The 18,050-nt window shown below is 40.1% G+C and overlaps 1 protein-coding gene across 5 annotated transcripts in view; it reads right to left on the bottom strand.

Annotated features, from left to right (window-relative positions):
* PTPDC1 (protein tyrosine phosphatase domain containing 1) overlaps window positions 1–3,383 on the bottom strand; it is an 88,169-nt gene extending 84,786 nt beyond the window's left edge. For 2 of the 5 annotated variants that reach the window (XM_082469676.1, XM_082469681.1), the window contains exon 1: window positions 3,015–3,354. The gene's annotated coding sequence lies outside the window, so the exon portion shown is untranslated. Of the gene's footprint in view, window positions 1–3,014 lie in introns of all 5 variants that reach the window. The other 3 variants (XM_082469678.1, XM_082469677.1, XM_082469679.1) reach the window with 3 other exon arrangements.
* Between the last annotated feature and the right edge of the window lie 14,667 nt (window positions 3,384–18,050).

Genomic DNA, 18,050 nt, shown 5'->3' with positions numbered 1-18,050 from the left:
TTAAAGTCAAGGTGAAGAACTATCAACATTGACAGTTCTATGGAACCAATGTAAATCACATCTCTTGCATCAATTGTAAAAAGTACAGTATTTCAGATCTCGGTAATCTTTAACTGTGATCACTTATTTTCCTTAAGTTCTCCATTTTCTGACACACAATCTACTTTCACAATCTTAACTGAGACTTTTTAGAGAATTTTCTAACCAATATCTGTTACAAATTACACTCAGTGAGGAACACAGTTCCTTATCATGTTAACACTGAGACACTTTATAGTCTTATTGTCCTGGCATTTATCACAATCTGTAATTACCTTGTTTTATTCATTTATTGTCCTTTTCTTATATAATTTTTGTAAGATAAGGGACGTTGTTTGCCTTCTTCACTGGTACATCCCCTACATTTAGATGCCTGGCACTAATAAGTGTTCATAAATGTTTACCGAATTAACAAATGGATGATTTTGGTCATAGCAAAATGTGATAAAGAGCTAGATAGTCTATGCCCTTAGATTTCCCAAAGAAAAATTTAAAAGGTGGTTCACTATTATTCTTATGGATTTTGTTTACGCCTCACACATAGAAGATCCTCAGAAAAAACCTCTGCATCTCTTTTGGAAATGAAAATGACCTCAAATATTATACAGCAGGATTGGAACTCACAAATTTGCTCTAAAAAGAGTGAAGGAGAAAGAGAACTAATAGTAGAAAAAGAGTTGTGCTTAGTACTCCGGTGGCTTTATAAATGCTGTCTCAGATAAAACCCTGGTGGCACTGTCCCCATCTTAAAGATGAGCAAAGTGAGAAAAAGAGAGGAAGTCAATGGCCCAAGGTTAAAGTGTTGGAATTGGGATTGGAACATGAAGTTTTCCTTAAACCAAAACCCACTTTATTTTCTCTATCCCATATTGCCTCCACAAGAGCCAGAAAACTAAAACCTTTTCAGCAACAAAGTGCATTAAATGATAGTTAATAATTGCAAAGAAATGTTTTGATTATTCAACTTACATTTTTTAGAACAGGAAATATATAAGCAAATTAAGTAATTAAACATATATTTTGGTGAGGTTGAAGTGATATGGCAAAGAACAGATAAAGTTACTGGAGAAGAAATATTTCAGTGTATACATTTTCATTCCCACTATACCATTTATTTTAGAACTAAAGAAAAACCTTCAGATTTTGAGGAAATTGGAAGAAGAATGAGACATGCTTTCAAGAGAACTGTGATTTAAGGTTTATCTTCAGCATAATTTTCTGATTTCCAATTGGAATTGTGAAGTTCAAGCCTATCTCTTGGAAGAATTTTCTAAATTTTGTGAACTTGCACAATCTATGATTGTTCAATGATTAACAAGAGGGAGATCATTAATTAACAGTAGAACAATAAAACGGAACATGAACATTGTTAGACTGGTAGCATTATGAGTGAATTGTGGCTTTTAAACTTTTTTTCATGGTGTTTTAAAGTTTAATATTAACTTTAAAAGAAATGCCTGAGCCTGGTTTTTCAGGAGGGTCAGAATAGCAGTGAAGGAAGCTCTACAAAAAAAGGAAGGAAGCAAGGGAGGGAGGAAGGAAGGGAGGGAGGAAGGGAGGGAGGGGGGTGGGAGGGAAGGAAGGAAGGGAGAGAGGGAGGGAGGTAAGGAAGGAAGGGAGGGAGGAGGAAAGAAAGAAGGAAGAAAGAAAGGAAGGGAAAGAAGGAAGGAAGGAAGGAAAGAAGGGGGGGAGGAAGGGAGAGAAAGACAGAAAAGCAAATTTGTCAGCACTTTCTCAAACAGAGCTGTGCAAGGTGCTATCTCATAAACTTTGGCTTCTCCCAACAAAGGACTTCCTCCTAAAGCTTGGCTGGTCACCCATCTGGAAGAGGAGATGGAATCTCTGCTCTGGAAGGAGAATTTTGAATCCCTAGGGTACAATCCCATGAGGACATGGGTACTGGGGACTGGGTCGGAAATTAGAACAACTACTAGAGTAGTTGTTCTCCAAATGGCCCCTGGATCACCAAAATGGAATCACCTAGTAAAGCTGTTAAAATGCAGATTCCCGGTCCCGGTCCCAGATACTGAATTCACATTTCTGGAGTGGGGGGTGCTGGGAATCTTCATTTTTAAAAAGTCACAAAGTAGAATTCTTGGTTGGGACATAATTGGACCACAGGCTGAGAGGCAACGTGATGAGTAGGTTGGTTTGGAGCCATAGAGACTTGGGTTTAAATCCCAGTTCTTCCATTTAATAGCTCTGACTGCAGCACATCACGCAAACCCTTTGACCCTCAATTTTCTCATTATAGAAAGTGGAATGACAGTTTGTTTTGGAGACCAAGTAAAATTATGTGTGTGTACGCGTATGGTGTCACAAAACTTTTCTAATAGTTAGATGACCTCTCAGGTTCTTCCAACTCTCAATCTATAAGTGCTAGTTTGTTTTAATCTTTTAATATATACAACTATCACAGGAACGTCTGTTTACCTCTTCCCTTAAAGCAGTGTTTCTCACCTTTTTCTCATTTCCCCACTCTCTCCCCCAGGAGCCTTTCTAGGCATTTTCTCTTCTAATCCCCCAGCCCCTATTAACATTTTAACGCCACATGTACATCTGCTTATATTCTGTGGCCCTTTGCAAAGCCACAAGCCATTGTATTTTCTAAGACCTTTCTGACCCCCAGGTATATGAGCACTATTACCCATGTTGAGAATGCCCATCCCAGAGAGACGTGACTTGGTCAAGGTCACACCACAAATTAGGAAGAGAATCTGGTCTACATAGGTCACAAACTGATGGTCTGGAATCGGCCCGTCAACTTGTTTGGTTCCCCCCGTGTTTACTTATTTACTTTTAATTAGTTACTAACATTTAAAAATCAGGAGCTTCTACAGGAGAATGGCGACATTCAGCTTCTCGAGATCCAGGTCGGGTCCTGGGTGGGGGCTGAGGGCGGCCCCTCGCGCCCCGGCCCTGCAGCCCCGAGACCCAGACCAGTCCCCCTCACTGAGGTGCCCTCCAGCACTCACCACGTGCTGATCCAGACGTTTAAGACGGTGTTGGAGTCGCAGGCGCAGCTACGTTAGCTGCAAGTCGCGCACCTCTTCCCCGGCTTCTCATCCAGAGTCCTAGCAGCGGCGGGCGGGTCAGCTTCGCAGCTTCCCCCGCCGGCCCCGCCCCACTCGCTCCCCTCCCGCCGGCCCCAGCCTCAACCGAACCCAACAGGCCGCGCTTCGCCGGGGTGTCCCAGAGGCCCCGCCGCCCACCGCAGCAGGATAAGCAACACTACCGCCCCTCACGGCCTTGCTCTACCAGGCCTCCCACTTCGCAGACCGCTCACCACCGCTGGGCGTTCGGGTCTGAGGCAACTCTGGCTCTGTGGTCCCCGGTCCGCCCCCGCCTCCTCGTACCGCACCAATCGCCGCCGCGCGCTGCTGCACGTGACGCGCGCTGGCGAATGGCAGCTCGACACAGCCCATGACGCGAGTGGAAGCTCCGGGCGCTTTCAAAGCGGGCGGCGGGCTGCGGTGGCGGCGTGGCTCTAGCTGGCTGCAGGGACGCGAGAGGGGGCCTGATAACGTGGGTGGACTCGGGCTCGGTTCTGCACGGCTGCGGGTAGCCGAAGTCCGGCTCTGACTCTCGCTGCTCTCCCCAGAGGACACCGGAGTTCGGTGGGAGAAGGAAGGGAAAGGAGTACGGACGAGGGCTGACAGAGTATGGGGCTTGGCTAGCCTCTCCGCCCTGGACCTGGTGTCTATTTCTCGCCTTTTCTCCCTCTATTATCATCCTGGTCCAGCCCCACTCTTACTGGCCACCTGGCCTCCAGCTAGTCCCAGGATGTTCCCAAGGACACTGCAAGGGATGGGAATACTGGGATTAGAGCAAAGCCCAGCAGTCAATCACACACTAGCTGTTAACAGATGGACTGATGGGTTCACCTGCATCCCCAAATTCCAACATCTTAAACACATATGGCTTTTTTCCCCTCTCTCAGAAAGTGTTAAGTAGGTACCCCAGGGATCCAAACTCTGCTCTATACTTACTGCTTGGCTTCTATCCCCAAATTTGGGCCAAAATTGTTGTTGGAGCTCCAGACATCACGTCTTTTATTTTATTTTACTTTATTTTGTTTTAAACTGTAGTCATTGTATTCTTCACCACAACTCTTTGCAGAAAAAGAAAAAGAAAAAGCCAGTTTCATTTAAGAAAGTCATAGATGAAACAGTAACAATTATTAACTATATTAAAACTTGACCCTTGAAATATACATATCTTTAACATTCTATGATGATTGTCTGGAAAGGCATTTGGTCTATTAGGTTGAATGATATGACATTGCCATTTGTTCTAATCAAATACTGTTTGAGTTGTGAGCTTGTAATAGAGCAGGGCAACGTGCAGCCATTAGCACTCGGCCAGTTGCTGGGCGCCGTTATTGGGCAACCCATTACCAGGCAATGGTTACTGCAAGACCACTAACTCGGGAAGGTTAGAGCAGCAGCTAGAGGTCCTGCTCAGCCAATGGTCGGCCGAGTGGTGGTAGTCAGGCGGAGACTGGGGTAAGAGGCAGATACCGGCCTTCTCCCCAGGGCCCTCCAGCTCACTTGGCCTCGGGTGAGCTGGGGGGCCCAGGGAACAGGCTGGGGGCTGTGTCCTGCAGGACTCTAGAGCCCTCTCCAAGGCCGCCCACTGGCTGCACCCAGGCCTTAAGGCAGCGGTGAACCTCTTCCCCATCCCCCCCTCTATGGCCCCTTCTGCAACCTCTGCATCTGCAGTCTGTCTGGATCGCAGTCTGCGGGACCTGGCCCCCGCCATTTGAGCGACCTAAGGGCCAGTTGGGTCCTGGGCGCCAGGCTCCCTCAGCGATGACAGCTGGGTAGGGTCTGGGGACCTGGCCCTGAGGGAGCTGCCTCTTCAGCCAGGCCTGGGCACTGGTGGGAGGACCCAGACGGTGCTGGACAAACGCTCTGGGGCAGGGTAACCGGCCCCTGCAGGCACCCCCTCCTCCTAGCCAGGACCTGGACCTCGGAGGGTGGAAGTTTTGCCTAGGGACCTTGCCCTTTTCTTGTCAGAACAGAGACTAACATTTGTTTGGTGGAGATTTACAGAAACGTAGTTACCTGACCATGACCTGACCTCAAGAACAAAGGATCTGACACCAAGAAGTTTGCAACAACTAATCATGTCCCTCCCCCACCTTTCCTGTAAAAGGGCTTTGTTAAAAACTTTCGGGGAGTTTGGGGCTTTTAAGGCGTGAGCCACCCATTTCCTTGCATGGCCTTGAAATAAACCTTTCTCTGTTACAAACTGTGACGTTTTGGTATTGTTTGGCCTCACTGTGCATCAGACAAACGGGAAAAAGACAAGAGAACAGACAGTTTGAACACATCATGATGCTATGGGTGGTATGGGAACACGTGAGAAGGGCATCCAACCTGGAGCGGAGGCGAGGGAGAAAAAGGGAGTTGTCAGAGAAGAATTTCTAAAGAACGGATACCTAAAAAAATAAAAATACAAAATAAAGAGCTAATGACTGAACAGGGTCTTGAAAATTGAACTGGAGACCACCAGCTAAGTGTAGGGAATGGTAGTACAAAAGTATGCAGATGGCAAAGAGTGTGAGTTATATGTGACTACTGGGTATGAAGAGAGAGGGGATAGGAGAGCATACTGAAGAGTTAGGCAGTGCCTTATTATGATGGCTCATGTATGCATGCCAAGGAGTTTGTATCCTATGGCCACTAGCATCCATTCCCTCCTTGCTTTGGGGGGAGTTACATTCTTAATTTAGACACCCTCTGCTTCCCCAGCCAATGGATGGGCAGTTGACTTAAGCAAAGCCAATCAGATCATCTACCAAGAGTGAGAGGGAAAGTTGTGGGATGGGGAGTTGAGGGTTTACACATCCCCACTAGAGAGGGGGTGAGGATGTTGCTCTTGGATCCATGAAAAGATTCCAAGATTGGATGGAGAGCACAACTGATCATAGAGGTTATATGTATGATATTTTCTTTAGCAAACCCAATAACCTAGAGTCTCATTACTTCATTTTCACATCTCACAACTGGATATAAATACTGTATTTTATATTTCCAAATGAATCAACAGACAAAAGATTAATCTCCAAAATATACAAACAGCTCATGGAGCTCAATATCAAAATAACAAATAAAGCAATTAAAAAATGGGCAGAAGACCTAAATAGACATTTCACCAAAGAAGACATACAGATGGGCAAGAGGCGTATGAAAAGATGCTCAACATCACTAATTATTAGAGAAATGCAAATCAAAGCTACAATGAGGTATAACCACACACCGGTCAGAATGGCCATCATCAAAAAATCTACAAACAATAAATGCTGGAGAGGGTGTGGAGAAAAAGGAAACCCCTTGCATTGTTGGTGGGAATGTAAATTGATACAGCCACTATGGAGAACAGTATGGAGGTTCCTTAAAAAACTAAAAACAGAACTACCATATGACCCAGCAATCCCACTACTGGGCATATACCCTGAGAAAACCATAATTTAAAAGGACATGGGCTTCCCTGGTGGCGCAGTGGTTGAGAATCTGCCTGCCAATGCAGGGGACACGGGTTCGAGCCCTGGTCTGGGAAGATCCCACATGCCGCGGAGCAACTGGGCCCGTGAGCCACAACTACTGAGCCTGCGCGTCTGGAGCCTCTGCTCCGCAACAAGAGAGGCCGTGATAATGAGAGGCCCGCGCACCGCGATGAAGAGTGGCCCCCACTTGCCGCAACTAGAGAAAGCCCTCGCACAGAAACGAAGACCCAACACAGCCATAAATAAATAAATAAATAAACCCAAAAAAAAAAAAAAAAAAAAGTAAAAAAAAAAATAAAAGGACACATGTACCCCAATGTTCATTGCAGCACTATTTACAACAGCCAGGACATGGAAACAACCTAAATGTCCAACGTCAGATGAATAAATAAAGAAGCTGTGGTACATATATGCAATGGAATATTACTCAGCCATAAAAAGGAACAAAGTTGGGTCATTTGTAGAGATGTGGATGGACCTAGAGCCTGTCATACAGAGTGAAGTAAGCCAGAAAGAGAAAAACAAATATTGTATATTAACGCATATATGTGGAACCTAGAAAGATGGTACAGATGAACATATTTGCAGGGCAGGAATATAGACATAGACATAGAGAATGGACATGTGGACACAGGGGGAGAAAGGGAGGGTGGGAGGAATTGCGAGATTAGGATTGACATATATACACTACCATGTGTAAAATAGATAGCTAGCGGGAACATGCTATAAAGTGCAGGAAGCTCAGCTCGGTGCTCTGCGACAACCTAGATGCGTGGGATGGGGGGCTGGTGGGAGGGAGGTCCAAGAGAGAGGGGAATATAAGTATACATATAGCTGATTCACTTCATTGTACAGCAGAAACCAACACAACAATGTAAAGCAGTTATACTCCAATTAAAAAAAATACTGTATTTTTGTTACTGAAAAGATATACTTTTATATATATATATATATATATATATATATATATATATTGTGATCATACTTTCTAACCAAAAATTAAATACTTCATATTTAATCAGCACTGTTATGGAAAATCTGGACTATGTGGAAATCATTTTACTATGGCAACTTGTGTGGGGTGTTCCACACAAAATTTTTTTTCAGTAATGTGTGCAAAAACCCTACCCAATTTTACTCTCATTCCGTGTTCACCTAACAACCTTCCTGGAGTTTCAACTCAATAATAACAAGGTTCCCCAATGGAAAAATGATTACTCTGGCATTATACATGAATTCTTTAGATTTCGAAATTTCTAAGAGCTTAAAACCATTGCATCCTCTTGCCCGAAACAAGACAGAACTGACTGCCTAGGAAAACTTCTACTTTCAAGACCTCTACCAGTATTATGATTTCAAGACACAGCCAGTAGCTGTGATCCAGAGATAGGAAGCCAGAATTAATAGTAGGTGCTGCTGTTGCAGCTGCTGTAATAACCTCTAGTCCCCTAGGATGGAGAAGGGATACTGGTGAACTGGACAGGAAAACCTTAACACATCCAAGACTTTGCTTCTTAGCAGAAAGAGCTGAAGGCGGAGGCAGAGAACCTATGTCTCACTTCCACCTCCAAATCTCAAAATCCTAATTTACACAAGAACATAGCTTCAAGAGAATGTGGGAAGTATAGTTGTCACATCTCCAGCCAAAAGGCATATGGAATGGAAATAGTGACTACCAATTCACATTATCCACCATGTAGAGATGTCATTAAATTGCCTGTTCAAAGAGGGATAATTAGATCTTACTTTTGTCCTCCATCCTCCCCAGGGATACTCTGATGTGTATGAGGAAGCTAGACTGGAGTTGGTGCACTTCATTTTTGATCTCTTGAAATCAAAGGTGCATGATTTTTAAAAAATGAAAGAATAAGTTACTACATATAAAACCTAATTTTAAGCAGTTTTACATCTCTCACCAAATAATACTGGCTTTCATCAAAATACTGATGAAGGAAGAAAAAATGATTGGAGAATTAGAATTAAATTTATTCCTGTGAGTCTGAGTCATTTTCTCTTAGTGAATAAAGTTGTGAATTTTAAAGCAGAAGGTTTTCTGATAGTGAAAGTCAAATAGAATTCATATGCTAACATATAATTTCTCCCCTTTCACTGCCACCCTAGAGTAAAAGTTTCATTGTCCTCATGATAAAGAACAATAGTGTTGAGAAAAGACAACTTTGTGGGGGGTGTGGAATAAAACCAGAGTTTTGTTCTTAAGTTCCTGAAGGACCACTAGTTAGAGCGACTTGCAAGCAAACTCTTTCTAACTTATTTTTGGTAAGTGATAATGTTTCTGGTGACACTTTCAAAATAATGTTTTTTCTTAAGGAATAAAAAGGTTACAAGTTAGATTACATTAAAATGGTAGTTTTAAAAGCATTTCTGTGTATTTTAATCCTTACTCTTTTTTTTTTGCTCTTTTTTTTTTTTTTGCTTCCCAGATTTGAATCTCTGAAAATTAATGATTGATTAGACCTAACTAAGTAGATTGCTTTATGAATTAGAGCATTAAAAAGAAAATCCTGATATAAACATAAATCTTTAAGCCATATTTCCAAACTTTCATCAAATGCATTCTCTAGTTAATATTAAAACAGTTTATTCCATGGCACCATCTCCAATTATGTTCTCCTCAATAATATACCTTAGCCACTCCTTGACTGTCTCTGAATCCACCTACTGTAAGGGAGATAAATGGACAATCATTCTTGAACAGTAAGTTGCTGCTCTTACTGAAGAACTTGCCCTGTTAGTTTAGCTCAAATATTCCATTATTGGGTAGAATGAATGTTCTGGCATAGCAGTTATTCAAGTTGTGATTTTGTTTCCTTATAACCATTTGCAGTTGTGCTTGAAGTAAGCCATAATGCAATTGTCTCAATTTAATGTGAGCTGTTTTTAGCAATGCAAAAGATCTGATTGCGTTTTTTCATTTTATCCCTTAGTATAAGATGGGAATCCATGTTTAGTCATATCCACAGATTACCTTAATGGACAAAAATGTATTACATTATCTTTATTTTTTTTAAACATCTTTATTGGAGTATAATTGCTTTACAATGTTGTGTTAGTTTCTGCTTTATAACAAAATGAATCAGCTATATGCATACATATATCCCCATATCCCCTCCCTCTTGCGTCTCCCTCCCACCCTCATCTCATCCCTCTAGGTGGTCGCAAAGCACCAAGCTGATCTCCCTGTGCTATGCAGCTGCTTCCCACTAGCTATCTGTTTTACATTTGGTAGTGTATATATGTCAGTGTTACTCTCACTTCGCCCCAGCTTACCCTTCCCCCTCCCCATGTCCTCAAGTCCATTCTCAACATCTGTGTTTTTATTCCTGTCCTGCCCCTAGGTTCATCAGAACCTTTTTTTTTTTTTTTAGATTCCATATATATGTGTTAGCATACAGTATTTGTTTTTCCCTTTCTGACTTAACTTCACTCTGTATGACAGACTCTAGGTCCATCCACCTCACTACATATAACTCAATTTCATTTCTATTTTTTTAATAGATTTTATCTATCTATCTATCTATCTATCTATCTATCTATCTATCTATCTATCTATCTATCCATCTATCTATCTACCTATCTATCTATCCATTTACTTTTGGCTGTGTTGGGTCTTCATTGCTGCGTGCGGGCTTTCTCTAGTCGCGGCTAGTGGGGGCTACTCTTTGTTGTGGTGTGTGGGCTTCTCTCGTTGCGATGATGGCTTCTCTTGTTGTAGAGCACAGGCTCTAGAGCGCAGGCTCAGTAGTTGTGGTGCACAGACTTAGTTGTTCAGCGGATCTTCCCAGACCAGGGCTTGAACCCACGCCCCCTGCATTGGCAGGCGGATTCTTAACCACTGCGCCACCAGGGAAGCCCCTCAATTTCATTTATTTTTATGGCTGAGTAATATTCCATTGTATATATGTGCCATATCTTCTTTATCCATTCATCTGTCGATGGACAAGTAGGTTGCTTCCATGTCCTGGCTATTGTAAATAGTGTTTCAATGAATATTGGGGTACATGTGTCCTTTAGAATTATGGTTTTATCAGGGTATATGCCCAGTAGTGGGAATGCTGGGTCATATGGTAGTTCTACTTTTAGGTTTTAAAGGAACCTCCATACTGTCCTCCACAGTGGCTGTATCAATTTACATTCCCACCAACAATGCAAGAGGGTTTCCGATTCTCCACACCCTTTCCAGCATTCATTGTTTGTAGATTTTTTGATGATGGCCATTCTGACCAGTGTGAGGTGACACCTCATTGTGGTTTTGATTTGCATTTCTCTAACGATTAGTGATGTTGAGCATCTTTTCATGTGTTTGTTGGTAATCTGTATATCTTCTTTGGAGAAATGTCTATTTAGGTCTTCTGCCCATTTTTGGATTGGGTAATTCGTTTCTTTGATATTGAGCTGCATGAGCTGCTTGTATATTTTGGAGATTAATCCTTTGTTGTGTTGTTTGCAAATATTTTCTCCCATTCTGATGGTTGACTTTTCGTCTTGTTTATGGTTTCCTTTGCTGTGCAAAACCTTTTAAGTTTCATTAGGTCCCATTTGTTTATTTTTGTTTTTATTTCCATTTTTCTAAGAGGTAGGTCAAAAAGGATCTTGCTGTGATTTATGTCATAGAGTGTTCTGCCTATGTTTTCCTCTAAGAGTTTTATACTGTCTGGTCTTACATTTAGGTCTTTAATCCATTTTGAGTTTATTTTTGTGTATGGTGTTAAGAAGTGTTTTAATTTCATTCTTTTACATGTAGCAGTCCAGTTTTCCCAGCATCACTTATTGAAGAGCCTGTCTTTTCTCCATTCCCTTGCCTCCTTTATCAAAGATAAGGTGACCAGATGCGTGTGGATTAATCTCTGGGCTTTATATCCGGTTCCATTCATCTATATTTCTGTTTTTGTGCCAGTACTATACTGTCTTGATTACTGTAGCTTTGTAGTATAGTCTGAAGTCCAGGAACCTGATTCCTCCAGCTCCATTTTTCTTTCTCAAGATTGCTTTGGCTATTTGGGGTCTTTTGTGTTTCCATACAAATTGTGAAATTTTTTGTTCTAGTTCTGTGAGAAATGCCATTGGTAGTTTGATAGGGATTGCATTGAATCTGTAGCTTGCTTTGGATAGTATAGTCATTTTCACAATGTTGATTCTTCCAATCCAAGAACATGGTATATCTCTCCATCTATTTGTATCATCTTTAATTTCTTTCATCAGCGTCTTATAGTTTTCTGCATACAGGTCTTTTATCTCCTTAGGTAAGTTTATTCCTAGGTATTTTACTCTTTTTGTTGCAATGGTAAAGGGGAATGTTTCCTTAATTTTTCTTTAGATTTTTCATCATTAGTGTATAGGAATACAAAAGATTTCTGTGCATTAATTTTGTATACTGCTACTCTACCAAATTCATTGATTGGTTCTAGTAGTTTTCTGGTAGCATCGTTAGGATTCTCTATGTATAGTATCATGTCATCTGCAAACAGTGACAGTTTCACTTCTTCTTTTCTGATTTCGATTCCTTTTAATTCTTTTTCTTCTCTGATTGCTGTGGCTAAAACTTCCAAAACTATATTGAATAATAGTGGTGAGAGTGGTCAACCTTGTCTTTTTCCTGATCCTAGAGGAAATGCTTTCAGTTTTTCACCATTGAGAACGATATTGGCTGCAAGTTTGCCATATACGGCCTTTATTATGTTGAGGTAAGTTCCCTCTATGCTTACTTTCTGAGGAGTGTTTTATCATAAATGGGTGTTGAATTTTGTCAAAAGCTTTTTCTGCATCTATTGAGATTGTCATATGGTTTTTATCTTTCAATTTGTTAATATGGTGTGTCACATTGATTGATTTGCTTATATTGAAGAATCCTTGCATTCCTGGGATAAACCCCACTTGATCAGGGTGGATGATCCTTTTAATGAGCTTTTGGATTCTGTTTGATAGTATTCTGTTGGGAATTTTTGCATCTATGTTCACCAGAGATCTTGGCCTGCAGTTTTCTCTTTTTCTGACATCTTTGTCTGGTTTTGGTGTCAGGGTGATGGTGGCCTCGTAGAGTGAGTTTGAGGGTGTTCCTCCGTCTGCTATATTTTGCAAGAGTTGGAGAAGAATGGGTGTTAGCTCTTCTCTAAATGTTTGATAGAATTCTCCTGGAAAGCCATCTTGTCCTGGGCTTTTGTTTGTTGGAAGATTTTTAATCACAGTTTCAATTTCATTGCTTGTGATGGGTCTGTTTATATTTTCTATTTCTTCCTGGTCCAGTCTCAGAAGGTTGTGCTTTTCTAAGAATTTGTCCATTTCTTCCAGGTTGTCCATTTTACTGGCATTTAGTTGCATGTAGTAGTCTCTCATGATCCTTTGTATTTCTGCAGTGTCAGTTGTTTCTTCTCCTTTTTCATTTCTAATTCTGTTGATTTGAGTCTTCTCCCTATTTTTCTTGATGAGTCTGGCTAATGGTTTATCCATTTTGTTTATCTTTTCAAAGAACCAGCTTTTAGTTTTATTGATCTTTGCTATTGTTTCCTTCACTTCTTTTTCATTTGTTTCTGATCTGATCTTTATGATTTCTTACCTTCTGCTAAGTTTGGGGTTTTTTTTTTTTTTTTCTGTTGTTCTTCTTTCTCTAATTTATTTAGGTGTAATGTTAGGCTATTTATTTGAGATTTTTCTTGTTTCTTGAGGTAAGATTGTATTGCTATAAACTTCCCTCTTAGAACTCTTTTGCTGCATCCCATAGGTTTTGAGTCCTCATGTTTTCATTGTGATTTGTTTCTAGGTATTTTTTTATTTCCTCTTTGTTTTCTTCAGAGAACTCTTGGTTATTTAGTATCGTACTGTTTAGCCTCCATGTGTTTGTATTTTTTACAGTTATTTTCCTGTAATTGATATCTATTCTTTTTTCTTTTAACATCTTTATTGGAGTATAATTGTTTTACAATAGTGTGTTAGTTTCTGCTTTATAACAAAGTAAATCAGTTATACATATACATATGTTCCCATATCTCTTCCCTCTTGCGTCTCCCTCCCTCCCACCCTCCCTATCCCACCCCTCTAGGTGGTCACAAACCACCGAGCTGATCTGCCTGTGCTATGCGGCTGCTTCCCACTAGCTATCTATTTTACGTTTGGTAGTGTATATATGTCCATGCCACTCTCTCCCTTTGTCACAGCTTACCCTTCCCCCTCCCCATATCCTCAAGTCCATTCTGTAGTAGGTCTGTGTCTTTATTCCCGTCTTACCCCTAGGTTCTTCATCTAGTCTTATAGCGTTGTGGTCAGAAAAGATACTTGATACGATTTCAATTTTCTTAAATTTACCAAGGCTTGATTTGTGACCCAAGATATGATCTATCCTGGAGAATATTCCATGAGCACTTGAGAAGAAAGTGTATTCTGTTGTTTTTGGATGGAATGTCCTATAAATATCAATTAAGTCCACCTTGTTTACTGTGTCATTTAAAGCTTGTGTTTCCTTATTTATTTTCATTTTGGATGATCTGTCCGTTGTTGAGGTGCGTTAATATACTCCCCTACTATGATTGTGTTACTGTCGATTTCGACTTTTATGGCTGTTAGCAATTGCCTTATGTAATGAGGTGTTCCTCTGTTGGGTATATAAATATTTACAATTGTTATATCTTCTTCTTGGATTGATCCCTTGATCATATGTAGTGTCCTTCTTTGTCTCTTGTAATAGTCTTTATTTTAAAGTATATTTTGTCTGATATGAGAATTGCTACTCCAGCTTTCTTTTGATTTCCATCTGCATGGAATATCTTTTTCCATCCCCTCACTTTCAGTCTGTATGTTTCCCTAGGTCTGAAGTGGGTCTCTTCTAGACAGTATATGTACGGGTCTTGTTTTTGTATCCATTCAGCCAGTCTATGTCTTTTGGTTGGAGCATTTAATCCATTTACATTTAAGGTAATTATCAATATGTATGTTCCTATTACCATTTTCTTAATTGTTTTGGGTTTGTTATTGTAGGTCTTTTCCTTCTCTTGTGTTTCCTGCCTAAAGAAGTTCCTGTAGGATTTGTTGTAAAGCTGGTTTGGTGGTGCTGAATTATTTTAACTTTTGCTTATCTGTAAAGTTTTTAATTTCTCCATTGAATCTGAATGAGATCCTTGCTGGGTAGAGTAATCTTGCTTGTAAGTTTTTCCCTTTCATCACTTTAAATACGTCCTGCCACTCCCTTCTGGCTTGCAGAGTTTATGCTGAAAAATCAGCTATTAACCTTATGGGGAGTCCCTGTACATTATTTTTGCTTTTCCCTTGCTGCTTTTAATATTTTTTCTTTGTATTTAATTTTTGATAGTTATATTAATACGTGTCTTGGTGTGTTTCTCTTTGGGTTTATCCTGTATGGGACTCTCTGCGCTTCCTGGACTTGACTGACTGTTTACTTTCCCATGTTAGGGAAGTTTTTGTCTATAATCTCTTCAAATATTTTCTCAGACCCTTTCTTTTTCTCTTCTTCTTCTGGGACCCCTATAATTCAAATGTTGGTGCATTTAATGTTGTCCCAGAGGTTTCTGAGCCTGTCCTCAATTCTTTTCATTCTTTTTTCTTTATTCTGCTCCCTGGCAGTTATTTCCACCATTTTATCTTTCAGGCCACTTATCAGTTCTTCTGCCTCAGTTATTCAGCTATTGATTCCTTCTAGAGTATTTATTTTTTATATATACAGCAGGTTCTTATTAGGCACAAATTTTATACACATCACTGTATACATGTCAATCCCAATCGTCCAGTTCATCACATCACCACCCCCACCACCCCGCGGCTTTCCCCCCTTGCTGTCCATACGTTTGTCCTCTATATCTGTGCCTCAATTTCTGCCCTGAAAACTGGTTCTTCTGTACCATTTTTCTAGGTTCCACATATATGCATTAATATATGATATCTGTTTTTCTCTTTATGACTTACTTCACTCTGTATGACAGTCTCTAGATCCATCCACATCTCAACAAATGACCCAATTTTGTTCCTTTTTATGGCTGAGTAATATTCCATTGTATATATGTACCATATCTTCTTTATCCATTCGTCTGTTGATGGGCATTTAGGTTGCCTCCATGACCTGGCTATTGTAAATAGTGCTGCAATGAACATTGGGGTGCATGTGTCTTTTTGAATTATGGTTTTCTCTGGGTATATGCCCAATAGTGGGATTGCTGGATCATATGGTAATTCTATTTTTAGTTTTCTAAGGAACCTCCATACTGTTTTCCATAGTGGCTGTATCAGTTTACATTTCCACCAACAGTGCAAGAGGGTGCCCTTTTCTCCACACCTTCTCCAGCATTTGTTCTTTGTAGATTTTCTGATGATGCCCATTCTAACTGGTGTGAGATGATACCTCATTGTAGTCTTGATTTGCATTTCTCTAATAATTAGTGATGTTGAGCAGCTTTTCATGTGCTTCTTGTCCAGCTGTATGTCTTCTTGGGAGAAATGTCTATTTAGGTCTTCTGCCCATTTTTGGATTGGGTTGTCTGTTTTTTTAATATCGAGCTGCATAAGCTGTTTATATATTTTGGAGATTAATCCTTTGTCTGTTGATTCGTTTGCAAACATTTTCTCCCATTCTGAGGGTTGTCTTTTCGTCTTGTTTACGGTCTCCTTTGCTGTGCAAAAGCTTTTAAGTTTCATTAGGTCCCATTTGTTTATTTTTGTTTTTATTTCCATTACTCTAGGAGGTGGATCAAAAAAGATCTTGCTGTGATTTATGTCAAAAAGTGTTCTTCCTATGTTTTCCTCTAAGAGTTTTATAGTCTCCGGTCTTACATTTAGGTCTCTAATCCATTTTGAGTTTATTTTTGTGTATGGTGTTAAGAACTGTTCTAATTTCATTCTTTCACATGTAGCTGTCCAGTTTTCCCAGCACCACGTATTGAAGAGACTGTCTTTTCTGCATTGTATATCCTTCCCTCCTTTGTCATAGATTAGTTGACCATAGGTGCATGGGTTTACCTCTGAGCTTTCTATCTTTTTCCATTGATTTATGTTTCTGTTTTTGTGCAAGTGCCATATTGTCTTGATGACTGTAGCTTTGTATTATAGTCTGAAGTCAGGGAGTCTGATTCCTCCAGCTCCGTTATTTTCCTTCAAGTCTGCTTTGGCTATTCGGGGTCTTCTTTGTCTCCATACAAATTTTAAGATTTTTTGTTCTAGTTCTGTAAAAAAATGCTATTGGTAATTTGATAGGGATTGCATTGAATCTGTAGATTGCTTTGGGTATTAGAGTAATTTTCACAATATTGATTCTTCCAATCCAAGAACATGGTATATCTCTCCATCTTGGTATCATCTTTAATTTCTTTCATCAGTGTCTTATAGTTTTCTGCATACAGGTCTTTTGTCTCCCTAGGTAGGTTTATTCCTAAGTATTTTATTCTCTTTGTTGCAATGGTAAATGGAAGTGATTCCTTAATTTCTCTTTCAGATATTTCATCATTAATGTATAGGAATGCAAGAGATTTCTTTGCATTAATTTTGTATACTGCAACTTTACCAAATTCATTGATTAGCTCTAGTAGTTTTCCTTATTAATTTTCTGTCTGGATGATCTGTCCATTTGTGTAAGTGAGATGTTAAAGTCCCCCAGTATTATTGTGTTACTGTTGATGTCCTCTTTTACAGCTGTTAGCAGTTGCCTTATGTATTGAGGTGCTCCTATGTTGGGTGCATATATATTTATAATTGTTATATCTTCTTCTTGGATTGATCCCTTGATCATTATGTAGTGTCCTTCCTGGTCTCTTGTAACATTCTTTATTTTAAAGTCTATTTTATCTGATATGAGTATTGTTACTCCAGCTTTCTTTTGATTTCCATTTGCATGGAATATCTTTTTCCATCCCCCCACTTTCAGTCTGTATGTGTCCCCAGGTCTGAAGTGGGTCTCTTGTAGGCAGCATATATATAGGTCTTGTTTTTGTATCCATTCAGCGAGCCTCTGTCTTTTGGTTGGAGCATTTAATCCTTTCACGTTTAAGGTAATTATCGATATGTATGTTCCTATGACCATTTTCTTAATTGTTGTGGGTTTGTTTTTGTAGGTCCTTTCCTTCTCTTATGCTTCCCACTTAGAGAATTTCCTTTAGCATTTGTTGTAGAGCTGGTTTTGTGATGCTGAATTCTCTTAGCTTTTGCTTGTCTATAAATCTTTTGATTTTTCCATCTAATCTGAATGAGATCCTTGCCTGGTAGAGTAATCTTGGTTGTAGGTTCTTCCCTTTCATCCCTTTAAATATATCATGCCACTCCCTTGTGGCTTGTAGAGTTTCTGATGAGAAATCAGCTGTTAACCTTATGGGAGTTCCCTTGTATGTTATTTGTCATTTTTCCCTTGCTGCTTTCAATAATTTTTCTTTGTCTTTAATTTTTGCCTATTTGATTACTATGTGTCTCAGTGTGTTTCTCCTTGGGTTTATCCTGTATGGGACTCCCTGCACTTCCTGGACTTGGGTGGCTATTTCCTTTCCCATGTTAGGGA

This window comes from Balaenoptera physalus, assembly GCF_965194825.1.
Source record: "Balaenoptera physalus genome assembly, chromosome: 7".
NCBI classification, from domain to species: domain Eukaryota; kingdom Metazoa; phylum Chordata; class Mammalia; order Artiodactyla; family Balaenopteridae; genus Balaenoptera; species Balaenoptera physalus.
The sequence above is the reverse complement of the archived record's forward strand: the minus strand, read 5'-3'. Positions and strand labels throughout refer to the sequence as shown.